The following is a 21,958-nucleotide window of genomic DNA, read 5'->3' as shown; positions in this document are numbered from 1 at the left end:
GGGAGCGGGCAAAGAATCAGGATGATCCACAGCACTGCCCATGAGAGGAGGTGAAATCCAAAGCACTCAACAGTGAGCTCTGAGCAAACTCAACACAAACTTTGGTTCAGGAGCTTTCCAGCTTCTGGGCTTCACTCAAAAGAGATGATCAATATGATCTCCTGGTGGGGTTTGCTTTTGTCATAGCTTATAGCACGTAGCAAGGAGATCAAACTAGTCAATCCTAAAGGAAATCAACTCTGAATATTCATTGGAAAGACTGATGCTAAAGCTGAAGCTCCCATACTCTGGTCATTTGATGTAAAGAGCCAACTCATTGGAAAAGACCCAGATGCTGGGAAAGATTGAAGGCAAAAGGAGAAGAGGGCGACAGAGGATGAAATGGTTAAATAGTATCACCAACTCAATGGACATGAACTTGAGCAGTCTCTGGGAGATAGTGGAGGACAGGGAAGCCTGACATGCCACAGTCCATGGGGTTGCATAGAGTTGGACATGACTTAACAACTGAACAACAACAAAAGCACGTATTTCTGATGTCTGGCTATGGCGTGCAGATTTGAAAATATCACCACACTTCAAATCACTGTCGACCCACTTCTAAACATAGTGGCTTAATTCCCCAGACATTATTTTTTAAAGACACTGCAGCATGAGATGTGTTTGCTTACCATGTAGTTAGCACTGCGTCCAGCCGCTTCATAAACTCAAATTTATGGAACAATTCCCTACACTTCTACCCTACACAACGATAAAAGATGTAGTATTAGAAACATTAATCCCTTGGCTGAATTCCTCCTCTCCTCTTTCTGCCTCTTCATTCCCACCCCCCAACTTTCATCCATACCCTTAGCCTCTGAAATCCATCCTGGGGCCATGACCGCTGCGGGGTTCACCCGCTGATGGCAGCACCCAGGGTGCCTGTGAGATGGGTATCACCATGGGTTTAGAAGAGAAATCAAACACCCCTCTGATGTGTCCTCAGCGACCTCAGTGAAAGGACCACTGCGACAATGTTTCGTTTACATTGTGATCACAAAAATGTCTGAAAACACAAAAAGGTTCCCACCATGGCTCTGATCTCAGTTTCCTGAGTGCAGTCCTTCACAAAATGAAATGATCTTATCTAACAACTGGGTTTCTCAGAAAGGTTTGAAATGCTGGATTCACCTGAAGAGAGAACTGGGCAGCTACTGTCTACACTGTGAGTGCCTCCAGGTGCCCAGGGGGAAACACAAAAGCTGGTCCCTACTTCCCAAGGAACCACTATTCAGGGACTCCAGAAAGAAATACACACACGTAACAATCTTTTCAAATCTGACTAGGATAGTAAGTATAGCAAAGTGCAATAAAAAAGGGAAGAATGGTTAATTTTGACTGGAAGAGAAATAGCTTGATGTATTACTTCTATTTATGTCTAAATATAGTTTTGGAACAAATAAATGATCTTTAAGATAAGTCGTTGCTCTTGTCTTTATATTTTCCTTCCCTAATACACAAATACACATGGCATCACAATCGTGAATTTCCTTGGAAGCGGCACCTCTAAGATTTTGCCGAATGGGGAATGGTGGGAGGTTGGGGATTCAAGTAGTCTAAAAATAATTTCAAAAGGAACTTCAGCCTTGGGGCATCTACAGATACCAGCACAGCAATCTGCTCTGAGAAGGAACACTTACCACTATTTTCTGTCACCTCTGAAACATGTCTCCCAAAAGTGCAAGTCAGGATGTGTATTATCCTGAATGAGAAATAAATTCAAAATAAAGCTCACTGAGAAATTACCTCTTACAAGCTTGGTTCTCTACACATATATTGTTCATAAAGTATTAGAAGTTGAAAATATTGTTCATTTTGGTACAGTGAGACTATATCCTTAAATATCCACATATAACCAACTCTCTTCTCGATAATATTTTGCTGCAGATGAAATGATTGTCATAGAGGCGGATGACAAGAAGCGGCCTCCTGTCTTGCATATTCAAATAACTAGCATAGCACAGATCAAAGTACAGAGTACACAGGGTCCACTGACACATTGTCTAAATTTGTTGAAACCTTTAAAAATATCAAGTTATTTAATAACCAAAGAAATACAAGGATCGGTTCTTCTATAACAGGACAAGAATGCAAACGAAGAATGCAAGGCAGAGGTAGGATACACTGCCTGGGATGTGGACAATGTGGGTAACCAAAATACTGAATGCTGTTCAGAATATCTTAATCAGAAAATCTGAGTAAGCGGGGTGTCTCTTTTGTTCTGGCTGAACTGTTACTCAAAAAGCCACTTTGCATCACATTAACAGCCAGAAGAGTATGAGCCTATATATGACCATATGTATGCGTACATATATATGTATATCTATAATCAAAAATTTAGCAAAATAGCTCTTGCCAAATGGAAATGAGTACTGGGGCTCACTGCTCAATTTGTAGAGAATCCACTAGTGACTTTTCTTCCACTGTCTTCCCCCTATAGTTATCATTCTTTTGTATTTCTCTTTATTAATATTTACACTGTAAAGTCTGCAGCATCATCTAAAAAGACATTGAAAGCTAGCTATTGATTTTTCCCATGGGCAGAGATAATGAAAAATTGTTCTGTAATATTGCTACCTCAATAAAATTATAAATGGCTCTCAAGGCACTGGGAGACTGAATTAATTTTGTTAATCATTGTATGTTTTGCATATTTGATATATTTCTTCAGGAAAGACTAAATCATCAAGGTCTATTGGGCAGAAATTACATCTTTTAGCGAACACTGCCTCTCATTAAAAAATCACATCCTGAATGCAGGTTAATATGTCGGGATTTCTGAAATCTTGTTCTTATAAACCAAATCTTCCTATTGACTTTTCCAGGGACTTCATGACCAGACCAGCCCTCCAACTTCAGCTCCAACTCAGCCATAGATATGAAAAAATAGCAACAAGAAAACAAAGGATTATGCCTTTAGAGGCAAGACCTGTGTCTCAGTTGTTCATTTGACTTTGCTCAAAATAGAAATACATTTGAATATTCAGCATTTTTATTCACTCATTCATTGATTTAGCCCAAGAGGAAAAACTAAAGGCTACTTTAAAAGTCCAATTTTAAGGTCAGTAGAATAATTTTGGATGTTTTTGATGACCAGGGTGAAAACAGACAGCAGGTAGGGAAGAAGATATTAATTCACAGGCCTCTGGAAAGCTTTCAAAATGTATTTGGAACAACCAAGTCTTTGAAAAAAAAACTTGTGAATTTAATAATTAACCTGCCTTGTTAGAGCCAGCACCTTTGCTTTACACTGCTTTATGGTGCAGTAAAACCTTACCTGTAATATGTCTTATGTTCCTTCCCCAGAAAATCGAGGAATTTTGTACCATCAGAATCACTGGTTTATTAGCAAGCACTTATTAGAACCTCCAAAGTCATCTCAATATTTTGAATATAGAAGTTTGAAACTGTTACATTTTCAGTTTCAGGAAAGCCTGGTAGAAATAGGCACGATTTGATTATAGTTGGTTCTTTTTTTTAAGAAAAATAATCTCTGATTATAATATGTTCCCAGAGGCAAATATGACTGACTCTGTGTCGTGAAGAAATGCCTTGTTATTAGAATCGGAGCCCCTTTCTAATGCACTTCGAAAACACAGGGGGTTTAGCAAGGTATGTGAACAAGGCCTGAGACCTGCCCAGCCCAGTGTGCGCTCAGCCGTGTCCAACTCCTTTGTGACCCCAGGGACTGTAGCCCTCCAGGCTCCTCTGTCCATGGGATTTTTCCAGGCAAGAGTACCAGAGGCAGTTGCCATTTCTTCTCCATGCCTGCTAGTCAACAAGTCACATCTTAGTCCAGTGGCTGGTGGCGGCCACGTGGAGTAAGACTCAGAGGGAACACACAGATAGAGTGAAGACTATCAAGCTGGCCGCCCATGGTTAAAGCTGGGATTCTCATGCAACGGCTTTGTCTCCCCGTGTCTGGTCTAGTACCTAACAGCTTGCATAAGCAATTTCTTAGTCACGTGATTTAAAAGAAATTCCCTACTTCACTGCTGCTGCTGCTAAGTCACTTCAGTCGTGTCCGACTCCAAGAGACCGCATAGATGGCAGCCCACCAGGCTCCCCCATCCCTGGGATTCTCCAGGCAAGAACACTGGAGTGGGATGCCATTTCCTCCTGCAATGCATGAAAGTGAAAAGTGAAAGTGAAGTTGCTCAGTCGTGTCTGACTCTTTGCGACCCCATGGACTACAGCCTACCGGGCTCCTCCGTCCATGGGATTTTCCAGGCAAGAGCACTGGAGTGGGGTGCCACTGCAACCAAACACATTTCCACGCGTTCCATGTGTCCCTCTATGCCAAGTTACCTGTAGAGTTCCGGAGTTTTTCCTTTGCCTTAGAGGTCAGTCCACATTGCTTTGGACTTTAATTTTTCAAACAAGTTCTATCTTAAGGTTCATGTATATCCCTAATGGTGAAAGATGGAAACAGAAATGCCCTTTGAGCCAGTTCTAAGAGCAAAAGGGGAAGTGTCACCAGAAGAGCAGGCTTCCTGGGCAGGCAGGCCGCCCACCCCATCCGAGAAAGGGCTGTGATCCTCACAGAGGTACCCACAAGACCCTCTTTCCAACTGTTCCACTTGCCCCACCGCCCCCACCCAGGTTTAGAATTTAAGAGCCAACAGTGAGAAAGCCAATTATTACAAAGCCTGGTTCACCCTAATTCTGGCTCTCACTTTTACTCAAATTCTTTTGTTCATCACATCCAGGAGGAAAAAATAAATACGAAGTCCCCAGTCTCAGAGCTGTTCCAGCCCCGGGCACTAGACGGGCACCTGCAACAAAGCGCTGAGTCAGCAGCGGGTAACGAGCCTGCGCCTTCAGGGCTGCCCCCGAGCAGAGCATCACCAGGGCCCGGCCCAGGCCGGGCGCACCGACAGCCCTAAACTCAGCTCGGGAACCTCTGCCGTCCAGCCTGGAGGACGCAGGGGGCTGGAGACGGCGGGGCGGGAGCGGGGGCGGGGCATCTGGATGAAGACAGTTCATTCATTGAATACTTCAATTCATAGTCATAAGGCTTCTCTTTCTTCTACGACTAGACGCCCATATGTGTTGGGAGGAGTGGGGGATGATTATGACAAAAAATTTAGTTCGAAATATCCATTAGTATTTTCTTAAAAACAAATTCTGAAATCCTGTATACATTTTTTAAAAACCAACTTTAAAAATTAAAATTGAAAAAAAAAACTCTTAGCACCTCAAATTATTCCTCCTATCTTTCATTGATTTTTCCCTGGATTACAGTTACACGATTACTGGCGTCAGCTGTCTCCTTTCAGTTGGATATCAATAAAACTTTAACTTGGGGTATATGGAGATGAACAGTACATGGTTCCTGACTTCAGGGAGTATACCATCAGATGCAGGGTACAGACACATAGCAAATAATTGCATTACCCACGTGCAGTGTTAAATAAAACACGAGCGCAAAGCAGTGAAGGGAGGTCAGGAAGAGAGAGCGCATCAGGAAAGGCTGCCTGGAGGAGAAGACATCCAAACTGATCTCGAATGGATATATACATTCCAAAGGATATGTATTATCCAAGAAACCAGAATCTTTTTCAAACTTTCAAGTTCCTTGCGCTCTAGCCCTGCCTCCTTCATCCTTTCCTGGGTTACAACCCTGGCCTCTTCCTACCTCTCTCACTGCTCCCACACGATGGCATTCTTAGGTTTTCTAGCTCTCCTTCATGCCTCAGGGCCACCTGGAATGCTCTTTTCCTGTGTCTGGAGCTGTCTTCTACACAGATTCGTTTGTACCCATTCTTCAAAGCTCAGTTCATATGTCAGTTTTTCAAGGAAGCCTTCCTGTAACTACCAGCCTAAGGCAAATAGATATAAAAAGGGGTTAACATATTTGAAAAACAGAGTAACCACAAATCAAAAACATACAACAGACTCACAAAAACCAAAAAGAAGAGAACATAAATATAATACAAAAGAAAATCATCAAACCACAAAAGGAAAAACAAAAAGGAACCAGACAAAGAGACAAAGAAGAAATATAAAACCAAGGGGAAAACAGTTTAAAATGGCAATAAATATGTGAAGTGAAGTTGCTCAGTTGTGTCCGATTCTTTGTGACCCCAAGGACAGTAGCCTGCACCAGGCTCCTCCATCCATGGGATTTTCTAGGCAAGAGTAGTGGACTGGGCTGCCATTTCCTTCTCCAGGGAATCTTCCCGACCCAGGGGTTGAACCCAGGTCTCCCACGTTGTAGACAGACGCTTTACCGTCTGAACCACCAGGGAAGTCAAAAGTGAGGGCCAAATATGTATGCATTAATTATTACCTTAAATGTCAATGGACTAAATGCTCCAATTAAAAAACAGAGTGGCAGATTACATTAAAAAAATAAGAGGCAACAATATGCTGCCTATAAGAAATCCACTTCAGGGCTAAGGACACACATAGATTCAAAGTGAAGGGATAGAAAACGGTATTTCATGTAAACAGAAATGACAAGAAAGCAGGGGCCACAATAGTCGTAGCAGAGAAAATAGACTTTTAAACAAAAGCTATAAAGAAAGATAAAGAAGGACACTATATAATAAAAAAGGATTTAAAAAAAGAGGAGGATTTTGTACTCATCAATGTATATGCACCTAATATGTTGTTGCTGTTGTTTAGTCGCTATACCATGTCCAACTCTGGGGCTCCTCTGTCAATGAGATTTCCCAGGCAAGAACACTGGAGTGAGTTGCCATTTCCTTCTACAGGGGATCTTCCTGAGGCACGGATCTTGTTCCTGAATTGGAAGGCTGATTCTTTACTGTTGAACCACCTGTTAAGCCCACACCAAATATAGGAGCACCTAAATACATAAAACAAATACTAACAGACAAGAAGGGAGAAACTGACAGGAATACAATAATATTAAAAGACTTTAATACCCCATTCATATCAATGGACAGATCTTTTAGACAAAGAATCAATAAGGCAACAGAGAATCTAAATGATACAATAGCACATTAAACTTTATGGATGTTTTCAGAACATTCAGTCAGTTGAGTCGCTCAGACATGTCCAACTCTTTGCAACCCCATGGACTGTAGCATGCCAAGTTTCCCTGTCCATCACCACCTCCTGGAGCTTACTCAACCTCATGTCCATTGAGTCAGTGATGCCATCCAACCATCTCATCCTCAGCCATCCCCTTCTCCTCCTACCATCAGTCTTTCCCAGTATCAGGGTCTTTTCCAATGAGTCAGTTGTTCGCATCAGGTGGCCAAGGTATTGGAGCTTCTACCTCAGCATCAGTTCTTCCAATGAAGATTCAGGACTGATTTCCTTCAGGATTGACTGGTTTGATTTCCTTGCAGTCCAAGAGACTCTCAAGAGTCTTCTCCAACATCACATTTCGAAAGCATCAATTCTTCAGTGCTCAGCTTTCTTTATAGTCCAACTCTCACATCCATATATGACCACTTTGTTGGCAAAGTAATGTCTCTGCTTTTTAATATTCTTTCTAGGTTGGTCATAACTTTCCTTCCAAGGAGTAAACGTCTTTTAATTTCATGGCTGCAATCACCATCGGCAGTGATTTTGGAGCCCCCCAAAATAAAGTCTGATACTGTTTCCATTGTTTCCCATCTATTTGCCATGAAGTGATGGGACCAGATGCCATCTGAATGTTGAACTTTAAGTCAACTTTTTCACTCTCCTCTTTCACTTTCATGAAGAGAATCTTTAGCTCTTCTTCACTCTCTGCCATAAGGGTGGTGTCATCTGCATATCTGAGATTATTGATATTTCTCCTGGCAATCTTGATTCCAGCTTGTGGTTCATCCAGTCTGGCATTTTGCATGATGTACTCTGCATATAAGCTAAATAAGCAGGGTTACAACATATAGCCTTGACGTACTCCTTTCCTGATTTGGAACCAGTCTGTTGTTTCATGTCTGGTTCTAACTGTTGCTTCTTGACATGCATATAGATTTCTCAGAAGGCAAGTCAGGTGATCTGGTATTTCTATCTCTTTCAGAATTTTTCACAGTTTGTTGTGATCCACACAGTCCAAGGCTTTGGCATAATCAATCAAGTAGAAGCAGATGTTTTTCTGGAACTCTCTTGCTTTTTCGATGATCCATCACATGTTAGAAATTTGACCTCTGGTTCCTCTGCCTTTTCTAAAGCCAGCTTGAACATCTGGAAGTTCACAGTTCATATACTACTGAAGCCTGGCTTGGAGAATTTTGAGCATTACCTTGCTAGTGTGTGAGATGAGTGCAATTATGTGGTAGTTTGAGCATTCTTTGGCATTGCCTTTCTTTGGGATTGGAATGAAAACTGCCTTTTCCAGCCCTGTAGCCACTGCTGAGTTTTCCAAATTTGCTGGCATATTGAGTGCAGCACTTTCACAGCATCATCTTTCAGGATTTGAAATAGCTCAACTGGAATTCCATCACCTCCACTACCTTTGTTCATAGTGATGCTTCCTAAGGCCCAGTTGACTTCTCATTCCAGGATGTCTGGCTCTAGCTGACTGATCACAACATCGTGGTTACCTGGATCATGAAGATCTTTTTTGTATAGTTCTTCTGTGTATTCTTGCCACCTCTTGTTAATATCTTCTGCTTCTGTTAGATCCATACCATTTCTGTCCTTTATTGAGCCCATCTTTGCAGGAAATATTCCTTTGGTATCTCTAATTTTCTCTAAGAGATCTCTAGTCTTTCCCATTCTATTGTTTTCCTCTATTTCTTTGCATGATCACTGAGGAAGGCTTTCTTATCTCTCCTGGCTATTCTTTGGAACTCTGCATTCAAATGGGTATATCCTTCCTTTTCTCCTTTGCTTCTCTTGTTTTCATCCCCTCTCATCCCTTGTTGTTTCTTTCACTCTGCTCCCAGAGCATCCCTCCCTCTTTCTAGGAGAGAGCTAACCTGTGAGGCTGTGACTTTGTCTGAAATATGGAACCAGATCGATTCCATTGTTCTCTCCTGCCCTGAATTCCATATAAAGAGGACTTATAGTTTTGCCTTTCTCTTTCTCAACCTCAGGGCCTTCTCAGCCAAGAGTGAATACAAAATGGGATCATTTAAAGCCTACCACCATTTATTATGTTTGTCTGTAGAGAAAGACAAAGTTGCGGCTGGAAATGAATGAATTATCATGCATTTTCTAGTATCTCAAACATTTCTTCCCCATCCATACCCTTTCTCCCAAACCACCTACCATAGTACTAGTATTTGTGGTCTCAATGTATATAGCAATCCTTGTCTCTCATAGGCATTTTTGGTCAAGAATTTAAATCTCAAGTAAAGTTTTCTGTCTTTGGAGGAACAACTCGTCATGTAACAGGATGGACTCTCCAAGTTCTCAGCCTGTAATCCTGGAAAGAATTTCAGTAAACATTCATACAACTAGAGAAATATACCAAATATGAGGTATATCTCCTTAAGTGGAAGAAATTTGACTTGCCTTTAAAAGTCTTAGGATAACCACAGTTTACTTAAGAGGAACAAACTTGTATGTTTGACCCAATTGATAAAGAAACCCTGGAATGTTCCTAAATCCCTCAGTGACTTGGCTTCACAGTGCAGGACTCACACCAAATGTCTGACTGGATCTACTCAGTCTATCAGCTGAGAGCTACCTGGTACTGACTCTCACTCCACTTCGCCAGGTTGCTGCCCTAATTGTTCTCTCTCTCTTCTGTCTCAAATACTTCCTCAAGTTTTCTTTTTTCTTTTTTTAATAAACAGAAATTTTTTCTCACAGTTCTGGAAGCTAGAAGTTAAAGCTCAAGATACCAGCCCATTAGGTGTCTGGTGAGAGAGAGCATCCTTCTTGGCTCATAGATGGCTGTCTTTCTCCTGCGTCCTCAGTGACAGAAAGGGCAAGGGCACTTCCTGGGTCTCTTTGACAAGTGCCCTAATCTCATTCAAGGTGGCACAGTGGTAAAGAATCCGCCTGCCATTGCAGGAGATGCGGGTTCAATTCCTGGGTCAGGAAAATCCCCTGGGGAGGAAATGGCAACCTGGTCCAGTATTCTTGCCTGGAAAATTTTATGGACAGAGAAGCCTGGCGGGCCACAGCTCACAGGGTCACAAAGAGTCGGACACAAGTAAACACAAGCGCAGGCATAATCCCAGGCACAATCCCATTCATGAGGGCTCCACCCTCATGAGCTAATCATCTCCCAAAGACCCCCATCTCCAAACACCGTCACACTGGGAGTTTGGGTTCTACATAAAAATTTAGCAGAGACACAAACGTTCACTTTTCTTTTTCCTAAACATTCAATAATTCAACAATTCCTGTTGTAACATGCCCATGACTAGAAAGGCACTCATCAGTGCTGGAACTGACAGTCTAAGTCCTATAAAACAGCACTTTCACCATACAGAGCTCTATGTAATGGCCAAGTTGAGGAGGTAACCATGGCGATGCCTCAGATAAACAAAACCATCATATGAAAAGAGGTTCAAACAGCAAAGTTATATAACTCTGTGTCTAGAGGCAGACTTCTGTTATTGAAGCTCTTACTTAGATTAAGGGATGAGGTTCAAGGTTCATATTACTTAACTATATGTCCCTAGGTACAAAATACTAGTGACTCACTTCACTTCCACGGTAATATTCTATATCCTTGGCACAAACTGGCATAGCACATGACTAATTCTAAGAGTGTAACCAATTAACAGTGGAGAGTGCTGTGCCTGTAACACACATGCCCACCTTCTCCTGCTGCTGTGCCATATCATACACTCTGACCTTGAGAAACATCACCTCAAAGTGTCCCCAACTTTGCCTTTGCTCCACTGAAACAGCAAGTTACAATGACCTGACTGTTCCAGGTCAACCCTGCTCCTTGATTTTAAGCCAACAGCAAGGAGTTCAGGTTGTTTGTTGAGAATGGTTGTGACTCATGTAAAATTGGAACAATATTCCCAGATGCAAACCCACTGTTGCCTTGCCGGCACATGTTAAGAAGGCCACTGTAGAGAAATGAAATGCATATGATCAAAACTAAGTGGATGTAACATCCCTCATTCTTCACCCACATACACCTTCAGACTGCCCTCTGTGAGTTTTTCTTCTACTTCAAGGCTGCTTTTGCTGCATATATTGTCCCATTTCACTAGGTTATGTGTATTCCACGTAAGTTTGCCTCACAGCCCTTCCCTCTTCATCCCCTGGGTAAACCCATAGCAAGACTAAGACTCAAGTAGCTCATAGAGGGAGATGTATATTGGGGACTATGGTAAACTCCTGGTGTGTTCCCCTATTTGATTAATTGCTATCTCATCAGCTATTCTATCCTCTCCCTGAGAATAAATAAAATAAGGACATAACAAAGGAAAATCAAATTGTTCTCTAGTAGATGATTCTAATAGACAATTCCCTCTTTTGTTCTGGAGTTCCCTATGAAAGACCAGACAAACATACTGGTGATTGCAGTTTTCCTCTTTCTTTAGAGAAAGTACTTTTTCCAAGAATCCTAGAATCTCAGCATGGGCATAGACGACCTTTAAAAGTCCTAGGCTTTATCCAATGCAAAAATTGCCTCTTCATCCAGGAATTGGTGTCTGCTTTCAGTCCTAATCATCCTAGCAACAGACAACATTGTCTGTTCCATTTTTGGACACGTCAAGTTGATGGAAAGTTTAAATCTTGTATGACCTTGGTTAAGACTTTAGAAGCACTAAACATTAAAAAGATTATGGTGTTTCCTGTCTTGCAGGCAATAGGTAATTTGAAATGTAAAAACATTGAATTCTAAAGTAAGGAAAGCAAATTTCATTCTAAATGTCCTCATAATGAAAACTTTGATGTGTTGTTTTAAATCTTAAGTGTAAAATTCTTCTTAAAAACTCTTTAATATCCTTTCAGCTTTTGATGCCTGCTTTGTAATGTCCTATGCTTATGTGTAATTTGCTAGGAATCTATCATGGCCCTTCTAAGTCTTCCCTTCTTCAAACTCAACAATCTTTTTCACTATACCTCAGAGATCACAGTTTTCAGAGTTTTCAGCTTTCTCCTCTAGCCATGCTCCAATTCACCAGTGCTCTGCTTTCCACTATCAATATATCCAATTAGTTTGGACATTGACTACCCACCCCACCCCGCCTCCTGTTCTGAACATGGCGTGTCAAGGATTACCCTCCCCAGCTCATTGTTGATCACACTATTTTAGTAGTTCACTGAATTCATAGTTAAACAAAACCTCTCACTTGTATTTTCCCAAGCCTTCATCCTTCTGCTTTATGGCGACTTTTTGGAATAAAGGAAAAGATACTGTCTCTGGATGGACACAGCCCCTACTCACGTCCTCAGCCAGGCCCCTGCGTGCCGGATACAACCTGTTTAAACCTAGGAGTTGGCCTTGCAATCTGCCCACTCCTCCTGTGTTTGTGTTGTTAATTTTCTGGAACTAAAGGCAACTTTTACATTTCTCCTTTCTACTTTTTATCTTGTTAGATTTGGCCCATTTTTCAACCCTGTAAAGCTATTTTGGGTTCCAACAGGCTTGCCCTCCTACCCAGCTGCAGAGATCATGAGTTGCTCAGTCCCCTAGCTCCATGGCCTGACCAAACGGAAGTGAAGTCTCAAAAGGGAGTTCTTATTCATCTCATTCTGACATAACTGAGCACCTCTTGCCTATCTACGGGCTCATAATGACAATCCATTTCAAAGTTTTCTTTCAGTATTAATATCAAATTTTCCACTTTGTGGTCTGCAGAGTCTAAATTTCTTCCCCTTTCAGAAAACTGAGACATCTCCTCTTTTCCCATCCAGTTTCAGGACACATTTTTTATGCTCCACAATTCCTCAACCCGCAATGACAACGATTTTCAGTTAAATCACACAGAGCCAAGGGTAGAGGTCACCTGAAATTTCTTTTGAAGTAACTTAACTGGATTTTTTACAAGTAAATGGAAAATTGCTACGATACAGGGTTTATTTATTTATTTTTTTAACTACAGTTTAGAAGTTCCGTTACTTACCTTTTTCGGGAAGGGCAAACTGCTATACTTTAGTTTATTGTATTTTTGTGTGTGTGTGCAACAAAAAACTCCCAATAACTACAGAAACAGTGATTTCATATATATATATAAATACACATGAAATTTTTGTTCCTTTTCTTGTTTGTCATGCAAGTTATTTTCCCTTATTTGGGAAACTTATTTGGAAGAGTTTAAAAGTGTAATTAGTATCTTATCTTGTTTATGAGTTAGAATCCAGTACATAAATCTTATTTATAATTTTATATAATCATATTGCTGTAATTATGTAGCTCTATTGTTAGTGAATTGTTTTTAATCTATGTTTTAACTATTATCAAAAAATAGAATATACTGAGCTCTTTAGATCAAAGCTGCATCACTAGATAAAAAATCCAGTCTCGAGGGGAGGAGCCAAGATGGCGGAGGAGTAGGACGGGGAGACCACTTTCTCTCCTAGAAATTCATCAAAAGAATAACTGTACACAGAGCAAACTTCACAAAACAACTTCTGATCGCTAGCAGAGGTCACCAGGCGCCCAGAAAAGCAGCCCGTTGTCTTCGAAAGGAGGTAGGACAAAATATAAAAGATAAAAAGTGAGACAAAAGAGCTAAGGACGGAGATCCGTCCCGGGAAGGGTGTTAATAGAGGACGTTCCCAGACACCGGGGAACCCTCGACCTGGCGGGCCTGGGGGAAGTGTTTGAATCTCAGAGGGCAACCTGACTGGGAGAGAAACAATAATAAAACCCACAGATTACAAGCCTAAAAGCAACTCCCAGCAGGAGAGTACCCCAGACACCCGCATCCGCCACCAGCAAGTGGGAGCGGAACGGAGAGGAGCGAGCGGCATTATTTGGGGCAGGGTCCGGGCCTGAGAGCCCTGTGGACAATCGGAGGGAGCTTTTGTGAGTTCCCAGCTTGAACTGTGGGAGAGCAAGAGAGAGAAAATTAACCGGCCAGAACACGCTGCCTGCGGTTCGCAGAGCAAAGGGACCGAGATTCTGGATGGTCGACATCCGACGGGAGGGTCGCGGCGAGACAAAGGGCACAGGCACCCGACCGGCGCAGGCGGGGACTGGGGCTAGGGACGCGGCGGGCAGAAGGCGCACGCACCGGACTGGCGCCGGCGGAATCTGAGACTGGGACCGCGGAAGGGAGTGGGCGCGCGCACCCGGGGAGAGTGCGACCGCCAAGCCCCTGGCTGCCTGGACCGCTCTGACGGGGAAGGCACAAAGAGCAGGCGCAGCTTTCTGTTCCGACCTTTGGCGGAACACCCGAGGGCTGGAACTGCGCGCAGCGACGCTCCATATAGAACAGCTGGGAGCCTGAGCAGCTCCGGAGCCTGAGCAACTCTAGCCCCTCGCTGCAGCGCGACGGAACTAGCTACCTGAATAAGAGTCCACCTCCGCCCGCTTGGGTCAGGGCGGAAATGAGGCCCTGAAGAGCCTGGCAAACAGAAGCCAAACCGCTTCAGAAGGAACTGGTGCAACAGATTAAAATCCCTGTAGGAAACACTGACCACACCACAAGGGTCCTGTAGATATCAAGAAGTGTAAGCTGGAACGAGGAGCTATCTGAAACTGAGCCGAACCCACACTGACCGCAACAGCTCCAGAGAACTTCCTACATATATTTTTACTTTTTTTTTTTTTTTTTTTTTTTTAAGCAGGGAAAAAAAAAAAAAAAAAGAAATTTTTTTTTGTTTGTTTTATTTTTTTCTTTTTAATTTTTTCTCTTTTATTTTCCTTTAAAATTCCCTATTACTCCCCCATTACTCCTTAACATTCATTTTCATAAATTCTTACGAGTTTTGTAGTTAGGGAAAATTTTTTTTTTCCTCTTTTTTTTCTCTTCTTTTTTTTTTTTCCCTTCTCCTCCTCTATTTTTTATTTTTCTTCTTCTCTTATTTCTTTTAAAGTCCTCTAGTACTCCTCTACTACTCCTTAATTATTCATTTTCAATACACTATAACCTTACAAAGAGGAGAGGAAAAAAGGAAAAAAAAAGAAGAGGAGCCTTATTTTTAAACCGAACCTCATATATATTTCTAAAATTTTTTGGGGGGTGTTTTTGTTTTTGTTTTTAATATAGTATTTTTATGAGTCTAACCTATACTCTAGATTTTTAATTTTTGTTCTTCAGTATATGATATAAACTGTAAACATTTAAGAATCCAATATTCAGTTTCCATTTTTATTCAGGAGTGTGTTGATTATTCTCTCCCAATCTTGACTCTGTTTTCTACCTCAGAACACCTCTATTTCCTCCTTTCCCCTTCTCTTCCCAATTCAATTCTGTGAATCTTTGCTGGTGTCTGGGCTACGGAGAACACTCTAGGAACAGACAACTGCATAGATCTGTCTCTCTCCTCTTGAGTCCCCCTTTTTCTCCTCCTGCTCATCTCTATTTCCCTCTTCCCTGTCCTCTTCTTCATGTAACTCTGTGAACCTCTCTGGGAGCCCCTAACAGGGGAGAATCTTTTCGCCATTAACCTAGAAGTTTTATTATCAGTGCTGTATAGTTGGAGAAGTCCTGAGACTACAGGAAGAATAAAACTGAAATCCAGAGGCAGGAGATTTAAGCCCAAAACCTGAGAACACCAGAAAACTCCTGACTACATGGAACTTTAAGTAATAAGAGACCGTCCAAAAGCCTTCATACCTACACTGAAACCAACCACCACCCAGGAGCCAACAAGTTTTAGAGCAAGACATATCACACAAATTCCCCAGCAACACAGGAACATAGCCCTGAAAGTCAACATACAGACTGCCCAAAGTCACACCTAACACATAGACCCATCTCAAAACTCATTGCTGGGCACACCATTGCTCTTCAAAGAGAAGAAATCAAGTTCCACGCTCCAGATCACTGAAACAAGCTTCCCTAACCAGGAAACCTTGACAAGTCAACCGTCCAACCCCACCCACTGGGTAAAAACTCCACAATAAAAAGAAATCACAGACCTCCAGAATACAGAAAACCCACTCCAGACACAGCAATCTAAACAAGATGAAAAGGCAGAGAAATACCCAACAGGTAAAGGAACATGACAAGTGCCCACCAAGTCAAACAAAAGAGGAGGAGATAGGGAATCTATCTGAAAAAGAATTTAGAATAATGATAATAAAAATGATCCAAAATCTTGAAAACAAAATGGAGTTACAGATAAATAGCCTGGAGACAAAGATTGAAAAGATGCAAGAAATGTTTAATAAAGACCTAGAAGAAATAAAAGAGAGTCAATTAAAAATGAATAATGCAATGAATGAGATCAAAAACACTCTGGAGGGAACCAAGAGTAGAATAACGGAGACAGAAGATAGGATAAGTGAGGTAGAAGATAGAATGGTGGAAATAAATGAAGCAGAGAGGAAAAAAGAAAAAAGGATCAAAAGAAATGAGGACAACCTCAGGGACCTCTGGGACAATGTGAAACGCCCCAACATTCGAATCATAGGAGTCCCAGAAGAAGAAGACAAAAAGAAAGGCCACAAGAAAATACTCGAGGAGATAATAGCTGAAAACTTCCCTAAAATGGGGAAGGAAATAGCCACCCAAGTCCAAGAAACCCAGAGAGTCCCAAACAGGATAAACCCAAGGCGAAACACTCCAAGACACATAGTAATCAAATTAACAAAGATCAAACACAAAGAACAAATACTAAAAGCAGCAAGGGAGAAACAACAAATAACACACAAAGGGATTCCCATAAGGATAACAGCTGATCTATCAATAGAAACCCTCCAGGCCAGAAGGGAATGGCAGGACATACTGAAAGTAATGAAAGAGAATAATCTACAACCTAGATTACTGTACCCAGCAAGGATCTCATTCAGATATGAAGGAGAATTCAAAAGCTTTACAGACAAGCAAAAGCTGAGAGAATTCAGCACCACCAAACCAGCTCTTCAACAAATGCTAAAAGATCTTCTCTAGACAGGAAATGCAGAAAGGTTGTATAAACGTGAACCCAAAACAACAAAGTAAATGGCAACGGGACCACACCTATCAATAATTATCTTAAATGTAAATGGGTTGAATGCCCCAACCAAAAGACAAAGATTGGCTGAATGGATACAAAAACAAGACCCCTATATATGCTGCCTACAAGAGACCCACCTCAAAACCAGAGACACATACAGACTAAAAGTGAAGGTCTGGAAAAAAATATTTCACGCAAATGGAGACCAAAAGAAAGCAGGAGTCGCAATACTCATATCAGATAAAATAGACTTTCAAATAAAGGATGTGAAGAGAGACAAAGAAGGACACTACATAATGATCAAAGGATCAATCCAAGAAGAAGATATAACAATTATAAACATATATGCACCCAACATAGGAGCACCGCAATATGTACAGCAAACGGTAATGAGTATGAAAGAGGAAATTAATAGCAACACAATAATAGTGGGAGACTTTAACACCCCACTCACAACTATGGATAGATCAACTAAACAGAAAATCAACAAGGAAACACAAACCTTAAATGATACAATGGACCAGCTAGACCTAATTGATATCTATAGGACATTTCACCCCAAAACAATCAATTTCACCTTTTTCTCAAGTGCACACGGAACCTTCTCCAGAATAGATCACATCCTGGGCCATAAATCTGGTCTTGGAAAATTCAGAAAAATTGAAATCATTCCAGTCATCTTTTCTGATCACAGTGCAGTAAGACTAGATCTCAATTCCAGGAAAAAAATTGTTAAAAATTCAAACATATGGAGGCTAAATAACACGCTTCTGAATAACCAACAAATCATAGAAGAAATCAAAAAAGAAATCAAAATATGTATAGAAATGAATGAAAATGAAAACACAACAACCCAAAACCTATGGGACACTGTAAAAGCAGTGCTAAGGGGAAGGTTCATAGCATTACAGGCTTACATCAAGAAACAAGAAAAAAGCCAAATAAATAACCTAACTCTACACCTAAAGCAGTTAGAGAAGGAAGAAATTAAGAACCCCAGGGTCAGCAGAAGGAAAGAAATCTTAAAAATTAGGGCAGAAATAAATGCAAAAGAAACTAAAGAGACAATAGCAAAAATCAACAAAGCTAAAAGCTGGTTTTTTGAAAAAATAAACAAAATTGACAAACCATTAGCAAGACTCATTAAGAAACAAAGAGAGAAGAACCAAATTAACAAAATAAGAAATGAAAAGGGTGAGATCACAACAGACAACACTGAAATACAAAGGATCATAAGAGACTACTACCAGCAGCTCTATGCCAATAAAATGGACAACTTGGATGAAATGGACAAATTCTTAGAAAAGTATAACTTTCCAAAACTGAACCAGGAAGAAATAGAAGATCTTAACAGAACCATCACAAGCAAGGAAATCGAAACTGTAATCAAAAATCTTCCAGGAAAAAAAAGCCCAGGACCAGATGGCTTCACAGCTGAATTCTACCAAAAATTTAGAGAAGAGCTAACACCTATCTTACTCAAACTCTTCCAGAAAATTGCAGAAGAAGGTAAGCTTCCAAACTCATTCTATGAGGCCACCATCACCCTAATTCCAAAACCAGACAAAGATGCCACAAAAAAAGAAAACTACAGGCCAATATCACTGATGAACATATATGCAAAAATCCTTAACAAAATTCTAGCAAACAGAATCCAACAACATATTAAAAAAATCATACACCATGACCAAGTGGGCTTTATCCCAGGAATGCAAGGATTCTTTAATATCCGCAAGTCAATCAATGTAATACACCACATTAACAAATTGAAAGATAAAAACCATATGATTATCTCAATAGATGCAGAGAAAGCCTTTGACAAAATTCAACACCCATTTATGATTAAAACTCTCCAGAAAGCAGGAATAGAGGGAACATACCTCAACATAATAAAAGCTATATATGACAAACCCACAGCAAGCATCACCCTCAATGGTGAAAAATTGAAAGCATTTCCCCTGAAATCAGGAACAAGACAAGGGTGCCCACTCTCACCACTACTATTCAACATAGTCTTGGAAGTTTTGGCCACAGCAATCAGAGCAGAAAAAGAAGTAAAAGGAATCCAGATAGGAAAAGAAGAAGTGAAACTCTCGCTGTTTGCAGATGACATGATCCTCTACATAGCAAACCCTAAAGACTCTACCAGAAAATTACTAGAGCTAATCAACGAATATAGTAAAGTTGCAGGATATAAAATTAACACACAGAAATCCCTTGCATTTCTATACACTAACAATGAGAAAACAGAAAGAGAAATTAAGGAAACAATACCATTCACCATTGCAACAAAAAGAATAAAATACTTAGGAGTATATCTACCTAAAGAAACAAAAGACCTGTACATAGAAAACTATAAAACACTGATGAAAGAAATCAAAGAGGACACAAACAGATGGAGAAACATACCCTGTTCATGGATTGGAAGAATCAATATTGTCAAAATGGCTATTCTACCCAAAGCAATCTATAGATTCAATGCAATCCCTATCAAGCTACCAACGGTATTTTTCACAGAACTATAACAAATAATTTCACAATTTGTATGGAAATACAGAAAACCACGAATAGCCAAAGTAATCTTGAGAAAGAAGAATGGAACTGGAGGAATCACCCTCCCTGACTTCAGACTCTACTACAAAGCCACAGTCATCAAGACAGTATGGTACTGGCACAAAGACAGAAATATAGATCAATGGAACAGAATAGAAAGCCCAGAGATAAATCCACGAACCTATGGACACCTTATCTTTGACAAAGGAGGCAAGGATATACAATGGAAAAAAGACAACCTCTTTAACAAGTGGTGCTGGGAAAACTGGTCAACCACTTGTAAAAGAATGAAACTAGAACACTTTCTAACACCATACACAAAAATAAACTCAAAATGGATTAAAGATCTAAATGTAAGACCAGAAACTATAAAACTCCTAGAGGAGAACATAGGCAAAACACTCTCTGACATAAATCTCAGCAGGATCCTCTATGACCCACCTCCCAGAATATTGGAAATAAAAGCAAAACTAAACAAATGGGACCTAATGAAACTTAAAAGCTTTTGCACTACAAAGGAAACTATAAGTAAGGTGAAAAGACAGCCCTCAGATTGGGAGAAAATAATAGCAAATGAAGAAACAGACAAAGGATTAATCTCAAAAATATACAAGCAACTCCTGAAGCTCAATTCCAGAAAAATAAATGACCCAATCAAAAAATGGGCCAAAGAACTAAACAGACATTTCTCCAAAGAAGACATACAGATGGCTAACAAACACATGAAAAGATGCTCAACATCACTCATTATTAGAGAAATGCAAATCAAAACCACAATGAGATACCATTACACGCCAGTCAGGATGGCTGCTATCCAAAAGTCTACAAGCAATAAATGCTGGAGAGGGTGTGGAGAAAAGGGAACCCTCTTACACTGTTGGTGGGAATGCAAACTAGTACAGCCACTATGGAAAACGGTGTGGAGATTTCTTAAAAAACTGGAAATAGAACTGCCATATGACCCAGCAATACCACTTCTGGGCATACACACCGAGGAAACCAGATCTGAAAGAGACACGTGCACCCCAATGTTCATCGCAGCACTGTTTATAATAGCCAGGACATGGAAGCAGCCTAGATGCCCATCCGCAGATGAATGGATAAGGAAGCTGTGGTACATATACACCATGGAATATTACTCAGCCATTAAAAAGAATTCATTTGAATCAGTTCTAATAAGATGGATGAAACTGGAGCCCATTATACAGAGTGAAGTAAGCCAGAAAGATAAAGAACATTACAGCATACTAACACATATATAGGGAATTTAGAAAGATGGTAACGATAACCCTATATGCAAAACAGAAAAAGAAACACAGAAGTACAGAACAGACTTTTGAACTCCGTGGGAGAAGGTGAGGGTGGGATGTTTCAAAAGAACAGCATGTATATTATCTATGGTGAATCAGATCACTAGCCCAGGTGGGATGCATGAGACGAGTGCTCGGGCCTGGTGCACTGGGAGGACCCAGAGGAGTCGGGTGGAGAGGGAGGTGGGAGGGGGGATCGGGATGGGGAATACGTGTAACTCAATGGCTGATTCGTGTCAATGTATGACAAAACCCACTGAAATGTTGTGAAGCAATTGGCCTCCAACTAATAAAATAAAATTAAAAAAAAAAAAAAAATCCAGTCTCTACTTAGCATTGCTTCTGATTGGCATAGAGAAAAATGTGATGGAGACATTTTTTTCCTATATATGAGCCATTTTAGAAATGTTTAAAGTGTACCTACAGAATAAAATAATTTCAGCCAACAAACTTTTATTTTCCACGCTTATATTGCCAAAAAGCATATTATCCTGCCCATATTCTCATTCCTCTGATTGCCAAGTTGCCTAAATAAGAAATTGTGGGCCTCTGCCAGCACCTTATATAGTCAAAGCCTTCTCAGCTAATTCCATTCCTTTACTGCTAATATAGTGATATCAAGAAGCCAAAAGAAGATATGTGCCATTCAAACAGGAAGACTCTTTCTTCTCCAAAGTTGCTATGGGGCCATCACTCAAGCCTAACCTATGACTGAAAAGTGAAAATGGGGTACAGTGACTAGAAGAGCTGGGAAAAACTTATGAATTAGAACAGAACTAAATAAAGGAGAAGTTGCATTTTTAACCTAATCAGTCTAAGTAATATGAAACTATTGTTACTACTATTAATATGATTAATAATAAACTATTGTTACTACTTTTTACATAGTTGGATAATATGCAAAGAATCCTTAGTTTTTAGTACTGAAGTTCCCCAAAGCACATGAATTTTTAGTGGCCAGAGGGGTGGGATGGGGAGGCAGATGGGAGGGAGGTTCAAGAGGGAGGGGACATCTGTATACCTAGGACTGATTCATGTTGATATTTGGCAGAAAACAACAAAATTCTGTAAAGCAATTATCCTTCAATTAAATGATAAATTAATTTAAAAAAAACAAT

This window comes from Muntiacus reevesi, chromosome 3 (genome assembly GCF_963930625.1).
Source record: "Muntiacus reevesi chromosome 3, mMunRee1.1, whole genome shotgun sequence".
Taxonomy (NCBI): domain Eukaryota; kingdom Metazoa; phylum Chordata; class Mammalia; order Artiodactyla; family Cervidae; genus Muntiacus; species Muntiacus reevesi.
The sequence above is the reverse complement of the archived record's forward strand: the minus strand, read 5'-3'. Positions refer to the sequence as shown.